At 42.6% G+C, this 22,602-nt stretch overlaps 1 protein-coding gene and 1 pseudogene across 1 annotated transcript in view; one reads left to right on the top strand and one right to left on the bottom strand.

Moving 5' to 3' along the window:
* LOC146782683 (extracellular calcium-sensing receptor-like) overlaps window positions 1-22,602 on the bottom strand; it is a 316,336-nt gene that overhangs the window by 116,169 nt on the left and 177,565 nt on the right. The window lies entirely within an intron of this gene.
* Window positions 14,581-15,838, top strand: LOC146782684 (serine/threonine-protein phosphatase 2A catalytic subunit beta isoform-like; annotated as a pseudogene).

Genomic DNA, 22,602 nt, shown 5'->3' with positions numbered 1-22,602 from the left:
TTAAATCTTTTCTTAAAACTACAAAATCGGTAGATATTTGGCGATTACATTTTCCTACAGAGAAAATGGTTACCTTTTTTCTAATCCACATAAATCACATTCAAGACTAGATTATGTATTAATTTCTAGACAACTAATTAATTCTGTGGCTATTCCTACTATTGGTAATATTGATATTTCGGATCATGCCTTAATATCCTTTGTTTTACAATTTAATTCAAATTTTAAAGCACAATTCAGATGGCGAATGAATACTAGTATTGTTCAAAATGAACAAAATAAACCAAAAATCTTGAATGCTCTTCATCATTACTTTCATCTTAACCCAGAAGGCTCTACTTCCATGGTGAATAGATGGGAAGCTTTTAATGCTTACATTAGAGGAGCCTCTATTTCTCTGATGGCACATGAAAACAAAACTTTCAATGCAAGAATTAAAGATCTGGATATACAAATAGCAAAATATGAGAGACTTCTTATTACATCTAATGATCCTAAATATAGACTAAAATTGAAAAAACTTTGATACAAGTTTAATTCAATCCTTAGCAGAAGAGCTGGCATTCAACTTTCAAATTCTAAAGCCAAATTTTGTTTTAGTGCTAATAGATCTGGGCGACTTTTAGCCAACTATTTACTTATTAAAAAAGATAAAACACAAATTAATTCAATTCATGACTCTAATGGTAAAATAGCTTTCTCATGCCATTGTTAATAAATTTCTAAATTATTACACTACTCTATATAACAAACCTAACTTTGATGATTCTTCTTTAATTGATTCTTTTTTATCTAAATGTGGATTACCCATGGATTACCCATGAGTTCCTAATTAAATAAAAATGAATTAGATTTGCCCATTACTCAAGATGAAATTTTATTAGCTATTAAGTCTCTTAAAAAAAAAAAATCACCAGGACCAGATGGCATTCCAGCAGAATTTTATAAAGAATGTCAGTTACATCTTATTCCTCATTTATTTAAACTATTTACCTTTTTTAGTTTTACAGGAGTTATTACGGGTTCCTTAACTGAGGCTTTAATTGTTGTACTACCCAAACCTAGCAAAGACCCTACACTTGTGTCAAATTACCGTCCTAATTCCTTAATAAACCAAGATTGTAAACTTTATGCCAAAATACTTGCAACTAGATTAACTACTATTTTGAGATTCTATTGTTCATTCAGATCAATCCGGTTTTATGAGAAATAGACATTCTACCAATAATACAAGAACATTATTACATGTTATTGAACATGGATGCACTTTATCTTTACCATCAGGAGTACTTGCATTGGATGCTAAAAAAGCTTTCGATAAAGCCCATTGGCAGTTTTTATTTAGTACCTTAATAGCATTTAATTTTGGTGATTTATTTATTTGTATGGTATCTGCTCAGTACTCTACTCCTACTGCTAGTTTATTTATTAATGGCCAAACTTCGAATCAATTTTCTCTTTTTAGAGGGAACCAGACAGGGATGTCCTCTATCACCGCTTCTATTTCTTCTTGTTATCAAGCCTTTGCTTGTTTCCATCAGGAAATGTAATGATATTACTGCAATCAATATTAAGGAGGTTACTATCAAAACATTAGCATATGCAGATGATTAACTTTTATTTATTAGCAATCCTTTGTCCTCATTCCCTCCCCTATTTGAGATTATTTCATTTATTCCATGATTTCTGGGTATAAATTAAATACGAATAAAACAGAATTTTTTCCTTTACATATTTACTGTACCCCAGATGTGTTACCCAAGAAAGAAATTATTTGGCAAAGAGATACATTTAAATACCTTGGCATTTTGTTTTCTTCATGTATTCAAACACAATATCACTAAATTGTGACTCTATTTTAAGTTATATAAAGGATAAAATATCCAAATGGTCTTCTCTTCATCTTTCATGGTGGGGAAGAATGGACTCTATAAAAATGACTATAGCACCAATTTATTTTTATTCCCGTGCTATGATTCCTACTCAATTTCCATCGAAGTTTTATAAAGATGTAGATAAACTTCTTTCTAAATTTCTTTGGAGCAAAAAAGCACCTCGTATTAGTTATAAAAAACACAAATTACCTAAATGTAATGGAGGTTTAGGTTTACCAGACTTTTTTTATTATCAGCAAGCTTTTATATTGAAACACAATTCGCTTTGGTTTAATCGCTCTCATTTGCTTAATCCACCTACATGGGTCTTTATAGAAAAAAGTTTAATAGAACCATTTCTATTATCTACTTTGTTAACTATATCCAATAAATCTAAATTTTTTTATGAATCTGTTATTTTAAAATTCAATGAACAAATATTAAATGATTTTGACTTAATTTTTCAATCACCCATGTCCATTACTGAAGATATGTCATTATGCTACAACCCATGCATAAAACTTACTATAAATGTTATATTTTGGCATTCATGGATTAAAGCTGGTAATTTTTGTATCTCAAAGATGTTTACTATAATAATGCTTTTATATCTTTTGATGTTTTAAAAACAACATTTCATTTACCTCCCTCTGATTTTCTCAAATATGAATTTATGTAATTCTATATTAGATTCATTTCCTCATAATATTCATACTAATGTTGCCAGTAGGTAGTTATAGTTAGGACCTTGTTTCTATTCAAAAAGCGTTTTTTCTTTTGCCAATATCTTTGGCGCTGTTTGACGAATCTTCGCGAAATTTTTAAAACTAATGGCCCGCTCCAGTCAGCTCCTGTCCTGAAAGTTTTGAGGTGATTTATCAAGCGGGGGCCGAGAAAAAAGGGGGTTTCAAAAAACACATTTTCCCCATGGTAATTTCCATAGGAGATTTAGACAAAGCTACAGCCCGAACTGCTGAACGGAATTACACCAAATTTGGCAGAAAGGTAGCTCTTGGTTCAGAAAGCAACCTTATTTTTAAATGGTGTAAATCTGTTCAGTAGTTTCTGAGAAATTAAGAAAAGAAAACTTTCGATATCTGAGCACCGTGGAGGATTTGCGACTCCTCCTGAACACGAGCTAACTTCTGATTGGCTGCCAACACTCCAAATCAGGAAATGTTGGCAGCCATCTATTGACTCAGTTATCGAGTGAGAAAAAGAGTGGAAAAAAGGCTGAAAAAGGAAAAGGGGGAAGGGTAGAAAGACCCTGTCCCCTTATGCTTGGTCAGGGGGTCCCAGAAGGACACCAGGCCCAAAAAACCCATATTTTTAAAAAAAACAAACCATCCAAAGTCACGCTGGGTGCCCAAATCCAGACAAGAAAATTTTAAAAAAACAAAGCGCTTTGTTTTTTTATAAGCCCCTGAGTTGGCCAGGTCCCGGGGGCAAACAGTTTTTGATTTGCAGGGGCCCAGGGGGCCCCCACAGCCCCGGGGACTGCCACCTCCCTGGGGTTCTTTATTCAATGCGTGGGGGGGTCGTAACTCCCCCCACGCTGCCCTGGGAACTGCCACCTCCCCAGGGCATTTCTAATGTAAGGGGGGCCTCGCTGGCCCCCAAGCCCCAGGGACCACCACCTCCCAGAGGCTATGCAAATGAATTGAGGAGGGCCGTGTGGCCCCTCTTCTGGATCCCTCGATGGCCCTGGTGCCCACCCCCAGGACATTGCTGTTTGCAGTGATATGGCGGGAGCCGTGTGGATCCCACCCTGTCATTGCAAACACTGCTTTGGTTCTTGGAAGCGAGAGCAGGCAACCTGCTCTCGCTTCCAAGAAGTTATGCAGGATTTCTTATGGGCAAGGGGAGCTGCATGTTAACAGCTCCCCTTGTACAAAAGAGCCGGCTGGGACCGTGGGGCCATTGAGGCTCCCCCCACAGTCCCCAAGGGTATGCCTCAGGGATGGGGTCCCCGAGGCAGAATTTCTTTCACGCGCTTGGAGTCGCGACTCCATCGCGTCCAGTGTGGCCCCCCAGTGTAAAAGTGATGGGTTCGCGACTCCAAGCAAAATTGTTGAAAAAAATCATATGTATGTTTTTAATAGGTAAGATTCACTGTTGGGTTATAGGTTGGCTCTAAAAAGAACCCTTGTGTTTATTATGACTTTGTTGTAGCTACATGTAAGTTGAAAGAAAAGTGTGGAAAAACGGCTGAAAAACAAGGGGGCAGGGTAGAAAGACCCTTAACCACGAGGCCTGGTCAGGGGGTCCCAGAAGGACCCCAGGCCCCAAGGGTGGCTCTGAAAATAGCCTTTGTGTTTATTATGAGTTTGCTGTAGCTATATGTAAGTGCGGATGCAGAGCTTTAGGTTGCTGAGATAGACTCTGTTTCCCTGACCTGTAAAGTGCACTCCATCACTCCTGTAGATGCCCTCCATATCAAAACATAGATTGTTGTTATATATGGAGCCCATCCTATAATATCTAGGGGTGGGCGGAATTTGCGAAATCCACTTTCGCAAATTATCGCGAAAATGTTAAAAATTATCTCAAACACGCGGAAATATCGCGAAGATGCGGATTTTTTTTTCCCGCATGTTTGCGAGATTTTCTGCATGGTTGCGGCTCGCCAACTTACCCATGTGGTTACTCGCGGGCGCGGCCCTCTTGTTTTCAGTTGTCTCGCGGTGCATGATCGCGAGAAGAAAGATGTGATCGCGCAACGCATGACGGCACTGCGGGCGGGAACTGTCGCGAGACAGCGCAAATGGCTAAAAACAATACAACATCTCATGGAGAACGCGACCGGATCAAGAAAACTTGTCAGGGAACTCAGGGATTCAGGTAAGGCGATCGCGCGTGCTAGAATGTATTATTTTACAGCGCGGGCAAGAAACAAATTATCGCCAAGCTGCGGAATGCGGAAATTTTGACATTTTCGCGCTTTCCGCGGAATGCGAAAAATGTCAAATTATCGCAATTTCCGCGAACTGAACGAAATTTTAGCCCAGGCCTAATGGTATCTAAGATAAGCAGAAACAGCTTTATTTCTCTAGCTTTCTCAAGCTGTGGACAGAATTGATTTGACCACTTCCATTTCTGTCTTTGGCATATGTTAGAGTATAAAAAGACAGTTTGAGGAAAAAGCAACATCAATTGTGCAAAGGTGTCTTTCGTTAGCATTTCCAGACCTACCCCAGTCAATGTGCCTAAGTCATTGTCACCACAGTGCAAAATTATGAGGTCTGGGGGTTGGAGATGCAAAAAGGTTTTAACCAAAGGAATCGATTGGTGCCACTTTAATCCTCTCTGTGCAATCCATTTAATGTCCACTTTTTACAAAGCTAGGACTTTGTCAATACCTCTGTGATCAGCATACCTTCTGCACCAGAAAACATAGCTGTGCCCAACAATCCATACTGTAAGCATCTTGAAGGGATGTCTGGAAGTAATGAAAAGATGTCTGTACCTGATGTAGTCAGTTGGTAGAATGAGAGGTATGTAAAATGGTGGACAAGATGCTGTTTTAAAAAAAGTAGAGAATTGATTGGTGTGAGAAAGTGCCCTCTTTCTTGCATGGTATGACCCCACTTTTTGCTGAATTGCTGATGTTCTTTGACTGAGTGTGCCATGGGCTCCTGCTAATCAGGTACCCAGGGCCTATATTCCTTCCCTAAAACTGCATTGAAGCCTAAACCCAACTGGCATCTCTGGCCACATGTTAGCTCCTGGTAAATGGTACCACAGGTTCCCAGGGCACTGTGACCAGAGAAGGCCTATAAGGACTGCAGCATTTATTGTGCTGCCCTTAGAGGCCCTGTACCCTGACACTCACACTACTGACTTTGCAGGTTGCACGGTTTGGTGCAGAACAAAGTGAAGAGTTACATGGCACACATTCCTGTGTGCCATGCCCACAAACCACTTCCCTGGCATTCATCAGTCACCCCTCTAGCTGGGTGCCCTATGCCAGTGGTGAGGGTACAGGTGCATGAGCCCTGTACCCCTACAGTGCCCAAGTCCATTCCTGGGCACGATAAGTGCAGTGATGCCATTAACAGTATACGGCGCTGGGACTTTGTCTTTACAAACTCCACAACACCATAATGGCTACACTGAATACTGGGAAGTTTGGTATCAAACTTCTCAGCACATTAAACCCACACTGACCCCAGTGTGGGATTTAATGTAAAATGCAAAACAGAGGGCATCTTAGAGATGCCCCTGAAACTCGACCAACTTCTAGTGACCTGACTGAGTGGCTGCCTAGGCTGCCACCACCAGACATGTTTCTAGACCCCCGGGTCAAGAGCTGCTTCTCTCAGGGGCCTGAAACAATGCACATCCTGGGACGAGGTGCCAAGCCACCTCCCCCAGGATGGGCAGGGATCACGAAGAAGAAGCTTCAAAGGCATGCTGCCTTTGTGAGCCTCTCCAGACCATTTGCTGATTTTAGCAACTTGTCCCCACTGGCTCTACCCCCCACTTTGGGCGGGAGAACCGGTGGAAAAAACAAGTGAGGAAGAGGTGTGCCCACCTCTGCCAACTCCACCACTCAGGTGGGGGAGGCAAGGTAAAGCACAATCTCGAGTCCTTTCCATCTTGAGGATGGGGGACCCAGACAACCAGAGACAGGCTCCTGCCCCTCCCACTGGGGTGTAGCAGAATAGGGGGTGTACCCACCCCAGGGAAGGGACCCATTGGTCCCTGCCCTATACCTACCTGTAACGCCCCTAAATTTAGTGGCACCCTGAACCTTCCTTCCTCAGATCCAGAAAGAACAAGAAAAGAAGAAGGACGAAGAGCCGTGCAGAGCTAACAAGAGGACAATGCCCACTGACTTGGCCCCAGCCCTACAGGCCTGTCTCCCCTCAAACCTGCTCCTGCGATATCACGGTGTGTCCTGCAGCCAGCAACCTCAAAAACCCCGGAGGACCTGCCTGCCTTCACTTCAATGACTGAATCTCCTGTGAACACCGGACTTGTTCAAACTGCAGCTTCTGGTGCCAGCCAGAGACTGCGAATCCAGCCCACTCTGCAACTGCCGAACATGGCCTGACCTCGAGTGGAAAAACACCACGAGGAGGTCACCCGGGTAATCCTGACCCAAGATCCGGTGACCCCTGACCTGCCTCAAGTCTCCAGCCAACGCCTGCAGCCTAAATCCAGAAGGCCCCAGTAACCGCGACCAAGAGCTGGTAAGAAGATCCGACCCCAAAAGGCACCCCTACACCTGACACCCCACGGCCTTGTGTGCCCAAACCGACAGTGCCAAGCCAGCCCTCAACTTCCCAACATACCTCTCCAAGTGGTGGTCACACCCAGAAGTCCTTCATCTCCCTTCCTGCAGTGCTTTTGCAAACCGGAGTTTCTCCAGAAAACAGGGCAACTGACGTCAAAACAACACAATGCGCCCGGCCACCCCAGTGCCCCTGAGGGTGCACCTTTTGTGCTTCTTTGTTTCCCCATTTGCCCTGACCTTAACCATAGAAGCTTTGCTCCCACAACCCTGTGGCCTGCTTGTCAGCAGCCACCAACTGGAGGCCCCCTATTCCCCATTAGATAACATTGGGCCACAACACTCTGCACCCGGCCACCCTAGTGCTGCTGAGGGTGCAACAACAGTGCATCACTGACCCTTGGAGACCCCTGAGTCTAACCTCAGAACCTTAACTCCCACAGCTGTTTAGCCATAGGATAACATTGACACTTTTTCTCCAAAAAGCTTCTAAGTGTGGAGTTTTGAAACCTAAAAATATTCTTTAAAAAACGCACAAATAACCAAAACGTGTTTAATCACCTGTTTGCAAGAAATGTCCCAGTGCTGAATCTAGGTATCCAGCACTGAGTTAGAAAAGTAACGTGAAAAGTATCTTACCTGCAATTTACTGTAGAAGCCCATTCATTTCAATGTACTGCTCCAAAAAGTTTCTAAGTGTGGAGTTTTAAAAACTGAAAATATTCTTTAAAAATCATGCGAAAAACCAGAACGTAATTACTTACCGGTTTCCAGGAAATGTCCCAGTGCTGAATCTAGGTATCCAGCACCGAGTTAGAAAACTAACGTAAAAAAAAACTTACCTGTAATTTACTGAAAAAGCCTATTCATTTCAATGTACTGCATTTGCTAACTGTGCATACTACTGTTCCCCTGTAAATCAAACAAAGTACAATCTCTATTGCATTTTCAAACTTTTCTATATCCAGTAACTTATTACTGAAAAGTATCTAATGCTTACCTGTACCAGGGTTGCTTGGTTCTAAAAATATTTTTGTCGGAGAAACCGAGAGAGACCCCTTGTCTTTTGAAGGGAATGGGGTACAAATTACACTTAAAAAAGCACAATCCCTATACTCTGACACAATGGTACCACACTTAAGACTCTAACACTCATTAATATAAAAAGACATTAAATGTTCATTGCATTTATTTTAAAAAAAGTATACATGCAGTTCATAAAATCAATGATACTATTACATAAGCTTAAAAACACAAAACATAACAAATACAGATTATCATATGATCCACAGAACTGTTATGAGGGAAGCGAATTGAGAAGCACTTCCACGTACGAAGCCGACTGTTTGAGGCCCCGAGGTGACGAACAATATAGGAGGAGTAACTTGGACCTCCGTCACCTTGTATGAAATTGACGACTCGGCTACAAGGTGAGAAGCATTGAAGGTGATATGCCATGTACCCACGGCTTCGAACATAAGTACCAGTGTCAGGACAATTAAAAAAAATTCAGTCACACTAAAACAGCTATAATCTGCAACGCACCAACAAGTGGACTTTGAAGTGAAAATTGAATAAAAATCGGAACATCAAAGTGAAACAACAAGGTCCCTGTAAAATAGAAGAGGACCCAAAGCCTATTACCTGTCTTGATAAAGATGGAATCACAAGAATAACCATCGAAACGCGTCGACGCATCTAAAATAACGCAATCCAAGTGAGAACTGTGGTTGACTGCGAGTAGATATAACGGTGTATATATATCACCAACCACAGCCGTACATATATGACCCGTTAGGATGCGTAATTAATGACAAAGTGTATTGTCTTCCTAATCTTTTTCTGTTATGCGGGCTCATAACAGTTCTGTGGATCATATGATAATCTGTATTTGTTATGTTTTGTGTTTTTAAGCTTATGTAATAGTATCATTGATTTTATGAACTGCATGTATACTTTTTTTAAAATAAATGCAATGAACATTTAATGTCTTTTTATATTAATGAGTGTTAGAGTCTTAAGTGTGGTACCATTGTGTCAGAGTATAGGGATTGTGCTTTTTTAAGTGGTTCTAAAAATAAACAAAAGTATATTTTTGTGCAAACACAATTGGCCTAGAGTTCAGTTCTTGAGTGTGTGAATTAATGTGCTGACTGAGTGTGTACATAAAATGCTTAACACTGTCCTCTGATACTACCTTACTGCTCGACAAAGCTACCACTATTAGAGAGTAAGGTTCTATCTAACTTTAACCTCTGCCTACCTCTGAGTTCACTTGGACTCTATACACACTATACCTCATTTTGGTGTAGTATATATAGAGCCAGTTTCTTACAATTGACTGTTTCAGAACATTGAACATTCAAACATAGGGTGCATGTTACTTTTTTTTAAAAGCATGTTTCTTACTGGTTAGTAAAAAATGTTTGAAAGGTACAGCAGGTAGGAGAAGGTCATATTTTGGAAATGTCAACCCCACCTGCTGTTTGCATTTGTAACATTGTGTGGTGAACTTGAAGATATGGTGAACTTGTGACCTGTGAGTTCAGTTGAATGTTCCATGAACTGTTACTGTGGAAACTGGCATTAAGCAGAATGGGGGAAGGGTTGAAAATTAACTGTGTACATAAAATTTGAAATTTATATATAAGTGAAATTTCCCAAGTCAGCCGTATGTTTAGAAGTGGCGTGTTGTTAACCCCTTCGCTGCTAGGCCTTTTCCCCCCCTGTGCTAAGCCTTTTTTTTGGCTATTTGGGGTAGTGCGCACTTAGGCCCCTGTAACTTTTTGACCAAATAAGGTATCCACGCCAAATTTGCGTCCTTTTCTTCCAACATCATGGGGATTCTAAAGGTACCCAGGGTTTGTTGATTCCCTGGAGGGGTCCCAGAAATTAGCCAAAATACAGCTAAATTTTGGATTTTTGGGGAAAAATGAGAAAAAAGGGCTGCAAATGAAAGCGTCTGGGGTTTTCCCTGAAAATTGTATCAAAAAAGGGTTTGTGGGGCTGAAATCACCATTTCCCAGCTTTTAGGGAATGACAGACTTTTGTCAGAAAACCAACATTTTTTACACAGTTTTGACATTTGTCTGGGACATAGACTATTTCTGCTATTTTTTGTGCTTTCAACCTCCTTCCAGTTAATGGTAGAAATGGGTATTGAAAGCAATAATGGATTCTGGACAGCTATACATTTTAGAAAAGCAGGAACAATTCTGAATTCAGCAAGGGGTCATTTGTGTAGATCTTTCAAGGTTTCTTTATAGAAACTAACAGTTAAATATAGGAAAAATTGAAAATTAGTTGAAAAAAACAGCCTTGTGTTAACGTTTTCACCCGTAACTTCTTCTAATTATGACAGCTCTTTGAAAGCAATATACCGTTACATCCACTGGACCTTTCTGGTTGTGGGGATATATAGGACTTGTAGGTTCACCAAGAACCCAACGAACCCAGAGTCAAAAACTGAGCAGCAATTTCCAATGGCTTTTTATTATGTACCGGGTATATAGCAATTTTTGTGGGAAAATGTATACATGGAAAAATTGGTATGGAAGACACCTATGTATTTCTAAAATGGGAACAAATTATAGAGTTTAGAAATAGTAGATATTTGCACATTTTCAAAATTGGGAATACTCATACTAGCTTGAGAATTATCGGTCATTTTTCAAAATAACTTCTTTTTTACACAATGTCTTTCATTTGGAAGGTAGAAATGTATCGAAAGTCAATAGGTAATAACAGTTGCTTTGCAAATCTGAATTACCCTAAGTCTCCCGATAAAAATCGTACCTCACTTGTGTGGGTAGGCATAGTGCCCACGACAGGAAATGGCTCAAAACCCAACGTGAGCACACCACATTTTCACAATGAAAAATTACCTTTTTTTTGGCAAAGTGCCTAGCTGTATTTTTTTAACCCTGGCTCTGCCGGCACCTAGGGAAACCTAGCAAACCTATACATTTTTGAAAACTAGACACCCAGAGGAATCCAGGATGGGGTGACTTGACTGCCTCCCACCAGGTTCTGTTACCCAGAATCCCTTGCAAACCTAAACAATTGTCAAAAAAAACACACTTTTCCCACATTTCTGTGGTGGAAAGTTCTAGAATCTGCGTGGATCCACAAATTTCCACCCACCCCGCGTTCCCCAAAGTCTTTAGAGAAAAATGGTACCTCACTTGTGTGTCGGCCTAGTGCCCGCGACAGGAAACGGCTCAAAACGCAACGTGGACACACCTCAATTTCGCAGTGAAAAATGACCCTTTTTGGCAAAGTGCTTAGCTGTAGTTTTTGAACCATAGCTCTGCTGGCACCTAGGGAAACCTAGCAAACCTATACATTTTTGACAACTAGACACCCAGGGGAAGCTAGGATGGGGTGCGTTGACAGCCTCCCACCAGGTTCTGTTACCCAGAATCCCTTGCAAACCTAAAACCTTATAAAAAAAAACAAATTTTCCCCACATTTCTGTGGTGGAAAGTTCTGGAATCTGTGTGGATCCACAAATTTCCACCCACCCCGCGTTCCCCAAAGTCTTCCGAGAAAAATGGTACCTCACTTGTGTGGGGTTCTAGTGGGCTTTCTGCCGCCCCGGGGGGGGCAGATTGGGAGCTACCACCCCCATCTGCCCCCAGGGGGGCAGAAAGACTCTAATTGTGCATTGGGGGTGGGGGCTATGGCGTGCCCATATTGGGTGGCCCCAACCACTATTTTGCAGTAATAAAACAAATCCATGGCTTCTAGTGGGCTTCCTGCCCCACCCCCCGGGGGAGCAGATTGGGGGCTACTGCCCCATCTGACCCCCAGGGGGGCAGAAAGTCTTAATGTGGCTACAAAAACATGGGGAGAGCAAAGGCCCTTGCCCAAGGAGCTGCCCCCCCCGGTGCTAGTGGGCGGATCCCTGCTTGGGGATCACCCTCTTGGGGTGATCCCCAAGCAGGGATCCACTAGGGAAGGGTACCATTGGAAAGGGGAGATTCTCCCCTTTCCAACGATACCTCTCCCAAGTGTTTCGGTGCTCGGGGGGGTTGAGATAGCCCCACGAGCACTGAAACACTGAAACTGAAACTAAGTTTCAGTTTCGTTTTTGTTTCAATGACGATAGCGCGCCATGCGCGCGATCGTTATTTAAACAAAATATAACATAGGACTGGGGAGGTTGGGGAAGCTCTTCCCTGCCTCCCCAAGCAAACAAAAAATGGCAAATCCCTCTGCTGCCTGCAGCAGAGGGATTCTCTGAGCATGTGCTCATGACGGAATGGTTCAGTTATGAGCACAGCAGCACTTGTGCTCATGACGGAACCATTCCGTCATGAGCACTGAAAGGGTTAAAAAGTAGTCATGTTTTTATTTGTAATTTATTTTTGAACTCCCGAAAGGATTCGCGACCAGTTTGGGCACTTTTAGAAGTCAGTAGGTAAGGGTTAATATGTGTAACCAATAGAAATGTGTTTTTGAATTTCAAAGATTATGGAACCAATGTGATTTGTTACTTACATGTATTTGTGTAGAGGAAGAGAGGGAAACTTTGCCATTACTGGTTTTGCTCTGCTGAGAGGAGTGCACTACATTGATTGTGTGTATAAGAATTTTATGTTTGAGTTTATGATATTTTAAATTCTACACATAAATTTGGAAGGTGAGTTATACATTTGTGATGTGTTATTTTGATTTTTTAGCTAAATAATTAATCAAGAACTTTGATGTTTGACATATATTAGTAGAGATGTTTATTGTAGTTTGTTTTATAGTTAAATATTGTTTGAAATAGATTCTGTACAGTATTATGTGTATGTTGGAATATGGATTAGTGATTATGATAGTTTGAATTACTGTGTGGATATGTACATTTGTAGTATACCACATCATTTTAACTGTTGGTTTAAGTTAGGAGGTGAAGTCTGTGATGTTTTAAGGTTTGCATGGATTTCTGACCTAAGTATGCTTCTACTTGTATATGTATTTTCATATGTGTTATACATTTTAAGGTGCATGATGTATAACAAAGAGCTGTTGTTGCTTTTTATGTGGTTCATCAAGACTGTGAGTACTAGTAGAATGTTGAAGATGCAGGACAAAAGTGTGATTTGAAAGATGTTCACATAAGGTGTTATTAAATAGACATCTTTTTACTAGTGTTTAGAAAGGTATAGTTTAATGATAAGACACACAATTGATGGACGGAATGCAGAACAAATCAAAACATTCATAGATGAATGATGCCACATAATTTTAGAAAGAATGGTGAAGATGCAGCATAAAAGTGTGCTTTTAAGGATGCTCATATAAGGTGTTATTAATTAGGCATCTTTTTACTAGTGTTTAAAAAGTTATAGTTGAATGATGCCACAAAATTTTAGAAAGAATGGTAAAGATGCAGCACAAAAGTGTGCTTTTAAGGATGCACACATAAGGTGTTGTTAATTAGGCTTCTTTTTTCTAGTCTGTAGAAAGGTATAGTTGAATGATGCCGCATAATTTTAGATAGAATGGTGAAGATGTAGCAGAAAAGTAATGCCTGGCAGTTCAGGCTGGACTGTACCCATTGGGCGAGGGTCAAGACTGATCTGCATATGGCTGGGTCCAAACTGGAATGGCATGGTGAGCAAAAAAACAATGGATTTAGGCCCAGATATCTGTACTGGGCGAATGTATGACATTGTTCTGCATTCTCACCATCAATTGTTCTTTTTGCATTTGTCACCCCGAGTGGGACGGGTATGCCCAGACGTGGGTCCTGTGCTCTCCATGCCACTGGAGTCAAGCTAACCTGGCTGATGAGGGCTGAAAGCCCGAAACCAGTCCTAGGATGCTTGTTTCCAGTCCAGGGAGGAACTGGCCTGGCAGTTCGGGCTGGACTGTTCCCATTGGGCGCACGGTCAAGACTGATTTGCATATGGCTGGGTCCAAACTGGAAAGGCATGGTGAGCAGAAAAAGATGGAATTAGGCCCAGAAATCTGTACTGGAGTGAATGTATGACATTGTTCTGCATTCTGTCCATCAATTGTTATTAACCATATGAAATATTATTAACCATATGTTTGAAGGTTTATGGTAATTCAATGTTCCTCATTTTGATTCTTTTAAGTATTGAATGTATCTTTATATGAGACTCGACAATCCAGTACAATACACTACAGCTTGACAACACACGCAATGTCATAGAGCACCTTCACCTCCCTGTGCTCCACTGAACCTGGCCGTCTCACTAACAACCTACAAGGGGGCAATATTCCAGCCGCCCCACCCGACACGCAGTGGTTCCTCCCTTTCGCTGTCCTTTGCGAATGAAACACACGGAACGTAGTGACCGAAAAGAGTCGCCGCAGAGGGGAGGCCAACCGGCGCAGTCTAGAACAGAGGAGCAGTTGAAACGCTGCGCGGCTTTCGAGGGCTAAGCGTGGGGCGCGCGCACCCGGCGGCAGGAGGAGCAGCAGCGCCGGGGGCCCGCGGAGGGAGGAGCCCGTGCAGCGGCCACCATGGACGAGAAGGTGTTCACCAAGGAACTGGACTAGTGGATTGAACAACTCAATGAGTGCAAACAGCTCAACGAGAACCAAGTGCGGACCCTGTGCGAGAAGGCAAAAGAAATTCTTACCAAAGAATCCAATGTTCAGGAGGTACGCTGCCCAGTCACTGTCTGTGGAGATGTTCACGGCCAATTCCATGACTTGATGGAGCTGTTTAGAATTGGAGGAAAATCACCTGACACAAATTATCTATTTATGGGAGACTATGTGGACAGAGGTTATTACTCAGTTGAAACAGTAACACTTCTGGTAGCTTTAAAGGTGCGATATCCTGAACGCATTACAATATTGAGAGGAAACCATGAGAGTCGACAAATAACACAAGTTTATGGCTTCTATGATGAATGTCTAAGAAAATATGGAAATGCAAATGTTTGGAAATACTTTACAGATCTGTTTGACTACCTTCCACTTACAGCCTTGGTGGACGGACAGATTTTCTGCCTCCATGGTGGCCTTTCTCCTTCAATTGATACTCTTGATCACATTCGAGCATTAGATCGTCTGCAAGAAGTTCCTCATGAGGGTCCAATGTGTGACCTATTATGGTCTGATCCAGATGATCGTGGTGGTTGGGGTATTTCTCCACGTGGTGCAGGGTACACCTTTGGACAAGATATTTCTGAAACCTTTAACCATGCTAATGGTTTGACTTTGGTATCTAGAGCTCACCAGCTTGTCATGGAGGGTTACAATTGGTGCCATGACCGAAATGTGGTAACCATTTTTAGTGCACCCAATTACTGTTACCGCTGTGGGAACCAGGCTGCCATCATGGAACTTGATGACACTTTAAAATATTCCTTCCTTCAGTTTGATCCGGCACCTCGCCGTGGAGAGCCCCACGTTACTCGACGTACCCCTGATTATTTCCTATAAATTTCTGCCTTGTTCTTCCAACATACACTTGGCATTTAAGAAAGTAAAAAGAGCAACAATTTAATATTTCTCTAACCAATTCGGATCTGTGTTGGCATAAACCCCCCATCATGGACCAAAAATGTGCCATACGTATGAGCATTTAGCACAATTCGAGACTGAGGTTCAATACGCTATATATCCTATATTCATCAGTCCAACAGTCAGTTTGCCTGCTGTATTTGTAGTAACTTTATTTTTCTGGACTGTTCAGACAGAAAAGGTGGCTGTAATACCTTAATCTCCTTTTGCGCAAATTTGTACATTTTTGTTTTAGTGTATCTGGCATGACATTTCAAGTTTGGAGTTATTTTAAACAGAAATGCACTAACTTCCATTTTGAGCGTTCACTTTTTTTAACAAACAATATTTTATTGAAATGTACATGTAAATTAACTGGAGAAAGGAATTGAGTGCCCATTGGGAGTGTATGCCATAACACTGAAAGATATCCGCCCCCCCCTCATTTAAGCTAAAGTACTGTTCTGTGTTAATGTACTTCTTTTCTGTATATTTGTCATGAAAGTGCTTGCATCTTATTTGGTGTACTTTAAGAAATAAACTTTCAATTGTTAATACCTGTAGTCTTTTTCTAATCTTTCTTTTGCCTCCTTATCTCATCTCACTCTTTCGTCCTGGCTTGTGGCAGGTTTTTTTTGCCCCCTCATTCGCACATGCCGTATGGTTCCTCTTAGTCTGCTAATCACCATTCTTGATCCACCCATATCTCCCCCTTACATTCCCTTGGAACGCCTCTCCCACCGAGCACCCTCATAACTCGGCCCTCTCCAGGGGCTTACTTGAGCCTCTGGCTTTCCTTCTGTACTCCCTTGGTTCACTCCCCCTCCTCTCTACGCACCATTCCTTTTTCCCTCCCTCACTATTCTTCCTTCCCCATTGACCTTTCTTGAGGATTAACATGCCTCCCCGCAATCACCCCCTCGCGACACCGGATTCACCTATAACTAGACATGGACCCAATTCTTGGACCATCTTTTACCCCGTAACCTCTCTAAAAATGCTAAGAAGAATTTTAAGCACAAATTATTAATACGTCATCAAGAAACCTTATTCGTGGATAACTACCTCAGTTTCACCTCCACGATAAAAACCAACTACATCTTCTAATCCAAACACCCCTCCAAATGGAAAAGTATCTTTCTCAACCACCTCCCCATCTCGAAATCATGCAAAATCCCATATGGTCTGAAACTGTCTACCTCCCCTTCCCCTGCTTTTCAAGGCAAAATTGACATCTCTATTTTCAAATCTGTCAACATCCTCATCCAAGCCTCTGAAAAACACCTCACCATCTTTGAACTCCATAACAGCACCTTATCTTACCTTCTATCGAAATCTTCCTCCAACACTCCAGCCTCCCATTCACAGGTGGACCTCCCTCCCTCTCTCTCTCCTACTTCCATTCCTCCTCTTACTGACACTTCAACTGCCTTGGATGTGTCCGAAGGCCAGACGTACTATTTCTCTCCCACGTCAATAACCGTCCCTCCTTCCGAGTCCCCTACAGTCCCCCCTGCCACTCAAACTTTCCCTCCTCCTCTTGATTTGTTACCTCCTTACTCTAATTTACCCCTCTCTTCTTCTCCTTCCTCCCGACTCCCTAAATTCGATCTCCCTTTGGCCCAACTACTGACGCCAATTCCTCCCTCTCCTAACTACCCTCCCCCCCTTAACCAGGACGTCTGCCCTACTCACTCTCCACATGTACCCTTACCTCCCCTTGACTCTCAACGGGCTCCAGTGAATCTCCTTTCTCTCCTCCCTCCCCCCCTTCGTCCATCTACCGGGACACCCTTCTCCATTCCCCCACCTGGGCTCCCTCCCCGCCCTCACCCCAGAGCTCCCATCCAGACTATCTCAGAACACTCTCCGCTCCCCCACCTCGTCCCTATCTCTCTTTTAACACAGTCTCTCTTTAACATAGAACTCCATCTCACTAGCTTGTAGTTTGAACTCACATCTCTCAGGAAAGACGTCAATTCCCTCTCCGCACTTAACCGCCCTAACCATTCTATTTCCCTGGGCTCTGTCCAAACCAACACCTCATTCCACCAACAACAGAAATCTACCCCCTCTGTAACGATACAGATAGTACATCCCACACCTCAAGCCATCTCCCCTCTCCTGATCTCTGTGTCCTCGGTCACTCTTTCCCCCATAACTCTCTGATTACAGACCTTCCGGTCCCCCACGTATCCATCCCTGTGATCCTTGGAACTAACAGAATGCCAACCTCCCCAGCTTCTCTCAGGCTGCCTCCGCAACTTACCACTATCCATTCTATCCCCCTCCCAAATTCAATCCTAAACCCCTTTCCTGCATGCTGGTTAACTGTCGCTCTGCTGCTTGTCATGTGATTGAAATATCGGAAACTATCCTTAGGGAAACCATTGACATCGCCTTTCTAACTGAAACTTGGCTCAATGATCACTCTTCTTCCATTCTTGACCTGCTCTCTCCCCCTGGCTACTCCATCCTCAGAAAAGATAGACATGACAGAATTGGAGGTAGTTTTGCCATAATTTATAAAAATGAACTCCAACTGTCACTTGTGCGGAGCTCCGATCATTCTACTTAATACCTCGGAGCGGAACTTCGAGTGCATGGTTCCCCGCCAATTCGCATTCACAATATCTACCACCCCCCTAGTGACTCACTTCCCTTTGTAGAAGAATTGTCCGACCTTCATCCTCAATCCTCGCTTTCCAATTCTCAAAACCTCTTCCTCGGGGACTTTAACCTCCATTGAAACAAAAAGGATGATCGTATGGTTAACCTCCTTACGGATCTACTTGATATTAATGACCTGAATCAACTCTGCCATTCGCCTACTCACACAAAAGGAGCCACACTGGACGCTAGCATTACAAGCACTGATTTAGCCTCCCTTTCCTCCATCGTACCCATCAACTGGTCTGACCATCACCTCATCCTTTTCACGATCTCTAACACAATGCTACCCCCTCCCCCCACAATCATCAAACAGAAGAAACTGACTAGAAATTTCCATCTTATTCCCCCGGGCGAACTTGAGACTAAAGTCAAAGTGCAACTTCGACTTCCTCCTCTTTCCCTAAATGCTAATGACCTCACTGAGCACTTTAATAATTCCATCACGGTTATCCTTGACCAAATTGCTCCAGCCAAACTTAAACTTCAGAAAAACACCTCCTCCAAATCCTAGTTTAATACGGATCTCAACAATGAGAGGCGCGCCCTTAGGTCAATTGAACGCATTCAGAGACAAAACCCATCCCCCCCAAATCTTGCCCTCCTCAGATCCGCCAGGTTCAATTACAAAAAGCACTACTAAGGCTGCCTTCTTCCGCTTACAACTGGTCTGGGCTACGAACAGACCCAGGGAACTATTCAGCATTATTAAAAACCAAACCATCTCTGCCCCCCCCCCCCCCAAGGGGACGGCCACAATTGAGAGATGTGAAGAAATTGCTAACTACTTCTCAGAAAAAATCTTCAAAATTGATCACTCCTTCGTCTTAACTCCTTTTCCACATTACACACAAGATTTTTCCTCCAATTCTCCGGCCCTCTTAACACTTCCTCACGACCCTTCATCTCTGACTCTAGTCATTTCTCTTCCTGAATCGTACCCCACCATACTTGAGAAAAAAAACAATGCTTCCTGGCATCACTTCCATCCAGTGACTGAGCTCGAAGTCCTCAACGTCATTGCCAGCCTTAAACCATCCTCCCACTCCAGAGACCCTCTCTCTGCCAACCTCGCCCAAGATTTAAAACACATCATTCCCCTTTTTTGGATGTATGACGTTACAACGCATACATTTACAACGCATGCACTTACAACGCATTTTTTACATCGCAACATCCACTACAACGCATTCCAGACATCGCATGACACTACAACGCATTTTAAAAAACTACCTTTACAACGCATTCCATTACATCACATACTACCTTTACAATGCATACCATTACAACGCATACTGTTACATTGCATTTAAGGTAAGTATTGGATAGTATAGGGGTAAAAATTACTATTCTAACTCCAGGGGGTGCAACAGTAGGGTAAGTGTTGGATAGTGTAGGGGTTAAAAATTACTATTCTAACTCCAATGGTATGCATTGTAATGGTATGCGTTGTAATGCCTGCGTTGTAGTGACATGCGATGTAGTGTCACGCGTTGTAATGGTATGCGTTGTAATGGTATGCGTTGTAGTGTCATGCGTTGTAAAGGATGTTCCGTTGTAATGCCTGCGTTGTAAGTGTAGTGCGATGTTATAGTTGCATTGTAAAGGTTGTTTCCCCCTTTTTTGGACCCCTATCATCAACTCCTTCTTTGCCACAGGATGTGTCCGTTCCCCTCCAACCTGAACAAATCACTCCCATCCTCAAAAATCCTGCTGCCGACCCTAATGACCTAAATAATCTTCGGCCTATCTCTAACCTTCATCTTCTCTCTTAAGCCCTTGAAAAATATGCCCTGCGCCAATTAGACACATACAGCGACACATTCAATCTGTTGGACTCTTTCCAATCAGGTTTCAGAAAGGGCTGTAGTACGGAAATGGCCATGCTCAATACAATTGATGACATCCATCACTCCCTCGACAAGGGCGAGTCCTCCCTTCTCATTCATCTCTCTTCTACTTTCGATATAGTGAACCACTCTACTTTACTTAACACTCTAAAAGATCGTTTTGGCCTCAACGGTTCAGTTCTCAAATGGTTCTCCTCCTTTTTCCAACACAGAACCCAGCAAATTAAAATTCACGACTGCCTTTCTAGACCAGTGTCTGTCTCGCTAGGTGTCCCCCAGGGCTCTATTCTCTCTCCCTCTTTTCAACCTCTTTATGGAACCCCTCACCCTTATTCTGAAGCATGCGGGAATCAAGTATCACCTCTGTGCCGATGACACTCAACTTTATCATAAGATTCAATCCTGCTCTGACGTGCTACACCTCAACGACGCCTTGACTAAGATTCAAGCCTGATTCCACTACAACCACCTCAAACTCAACCCCAAAAAAACTGAAATCATTCTTTTCTCCCCTAAAAACAGCTTGCTCCCTATCCAATCCTGGATCTCGGCCCTTATAGCTCTCAACTGCTCTTTCACTTTATCCAATTCAGTTAAATCCCTCGGAATTAACATTGACCAGAACCTTTCTCTTATCTCCCACATAAAAAACTCGTCCAAAAGCGCTCTCTTCACTCTCTATCACCTCAAGAAACTAAAACCCTTCATTCCTGCTGATGACTTTAGATCAGCAGTCCAATCACTGGTCCTGTCTAAAATCGACTATGGTAACGCCATTCTATCTGGAACTCCTAAAGTCCGCTTAGCCCCAATCAAATCTGTTCTCAACCTCGGTGCTAGGCTCATTACCGACCTCAAATGGTTCGATCACATCTCCCCTACCTTTAAAGCCCTCAATTGGCTTCCCATTGAAGGCAGATCTACCTATATGACCGCCTGCATTACGCATAAAGCCCTGCATCAACACACCCCGCTGTACCTCGCAGATCAACTCCTCAAAGCGGGTTGCTCTCGAACACTGAGGAGCTTAAACACACTTGCTCTTGACCCTCCTCTGTTAAACAAAAAGCCACTCAATCACGCTCCTTCTCTGGAAATGCTCCTAACATCTGGAATGCACTCTCTAAAGAACTTAGTTGCAACCCCTCCTACTTCAGCTTCAAAAAAGACCTCAAACTACACTTTCTCGGCAAATTCTGGGGTCCTTAAGCCCTGCTCTGGGTTCATATCACAACCCGGTTTCCTACTGTTTAGGATCCCCCTTCTGATCTTCTGATGCCCTTTCTCCACCCCCTTTTTCTCTTCCTTCTTTTCTTCTCCCTCTATCTCACTAATCCCCTTCATAGGCCCTTCCTGATACACCCGATTTTTCCTTACCCCCCTTACAGCCTCTCACCATTCTTACATCGTGCCCCTTCTTCTCTTTCCCCCTTTCTCTACGACAACCTCTCTTCTCTTGACTTGCTGTTTAATTTCGCAATTTGTTGTAACCAGATCGTATAAATTGAGCTGTTATCTATTGTTTTAATTGGACTTGAATGCTACCTCCTTGTATTTTTTGCTATTTTTATATCTACTCATGTGACCCTTGTAAAGCGCTCTGAAATCCAGCCAGCGCTATATAAAACCTTTAAAATAAAATAAATAAAAAATACATAAAATAAACTTTTCTTTTTGCATTTGTCACCCCGAGTGGGACGGGTATGCCCAGACGTGGGTCCCGTGCTCTCCATGCCACTGGAGTCAAGCTTTCCTGGCTGATGAGGGCTGAAAGCCCGAAACCGGTCCTAGGATGCTTGTTTCCAGTTCAGGGAGGGCCTGGCCTGGCAGTTCAGGCTGACTGTTCCCATTACGCACAGGGTCAAGACTGATTTGCATCTGGCTGGGTCCAAACTGGAATGGCATGGTGAGCAAAAAATTATGGATTTAGTCCTAGATATCTGTACTGGGGTGAATGTATGACATTGGTCTGCATTATGTCCATCAATTGTTTTTTTTGCAGAAAAAGTAATGCAGCAGATATTACCCTTGCAGGCATGTAATCATCCAGGGTCTAGTTAAGTACTTTCCCTACAGTCATGCAATTATGCAGGCTGTACCTATACAGTCATATAATAACCTATATACTAGCCTTGCAGTTGTAGAATTATCCATGCCCTTCTGTTGCATTCATCTATTCATTTAGGCAGTACTCAATGACTCATGAATCCCTTTAAGTGCTAATTATACACTTATCCATGCAGTCAATGTGTACCGTTGCACTCATACAATTACCCAAGGAGTACCCATTGAGTGGTGGGATTACTTAGTGAGATCTATTACGTGTTTCAGTTTCTAGGTTTCAACATGTTCTACAAATATTGTATACATATTTCTTTTACATATCATGATGATTTGAGAACGTAGAGAGATATGTATGTGTGCTTTAACAATATGGAGACACTTATAGTTGAGACATGTAATAGTGTGCTGCTTTATATTTGACTAGGCCCGTCCC

This window comes from Triturus cristatus, chromosome 12, assembly GCF_964204655.1.
Source record: "Triturus cristatus chromosome 12, aTriCri1.1, whole genome shotgun sequence".
NCBI classification, from domain to species: Eukaryota; Metazoa; Chordata; class Amphibia; order Caudata; family Salamandridae; genus Triturus; species Triturus cristatus.
This window is presented reverse-complemented; position numbering and strand designations above follow the sequence as displayed.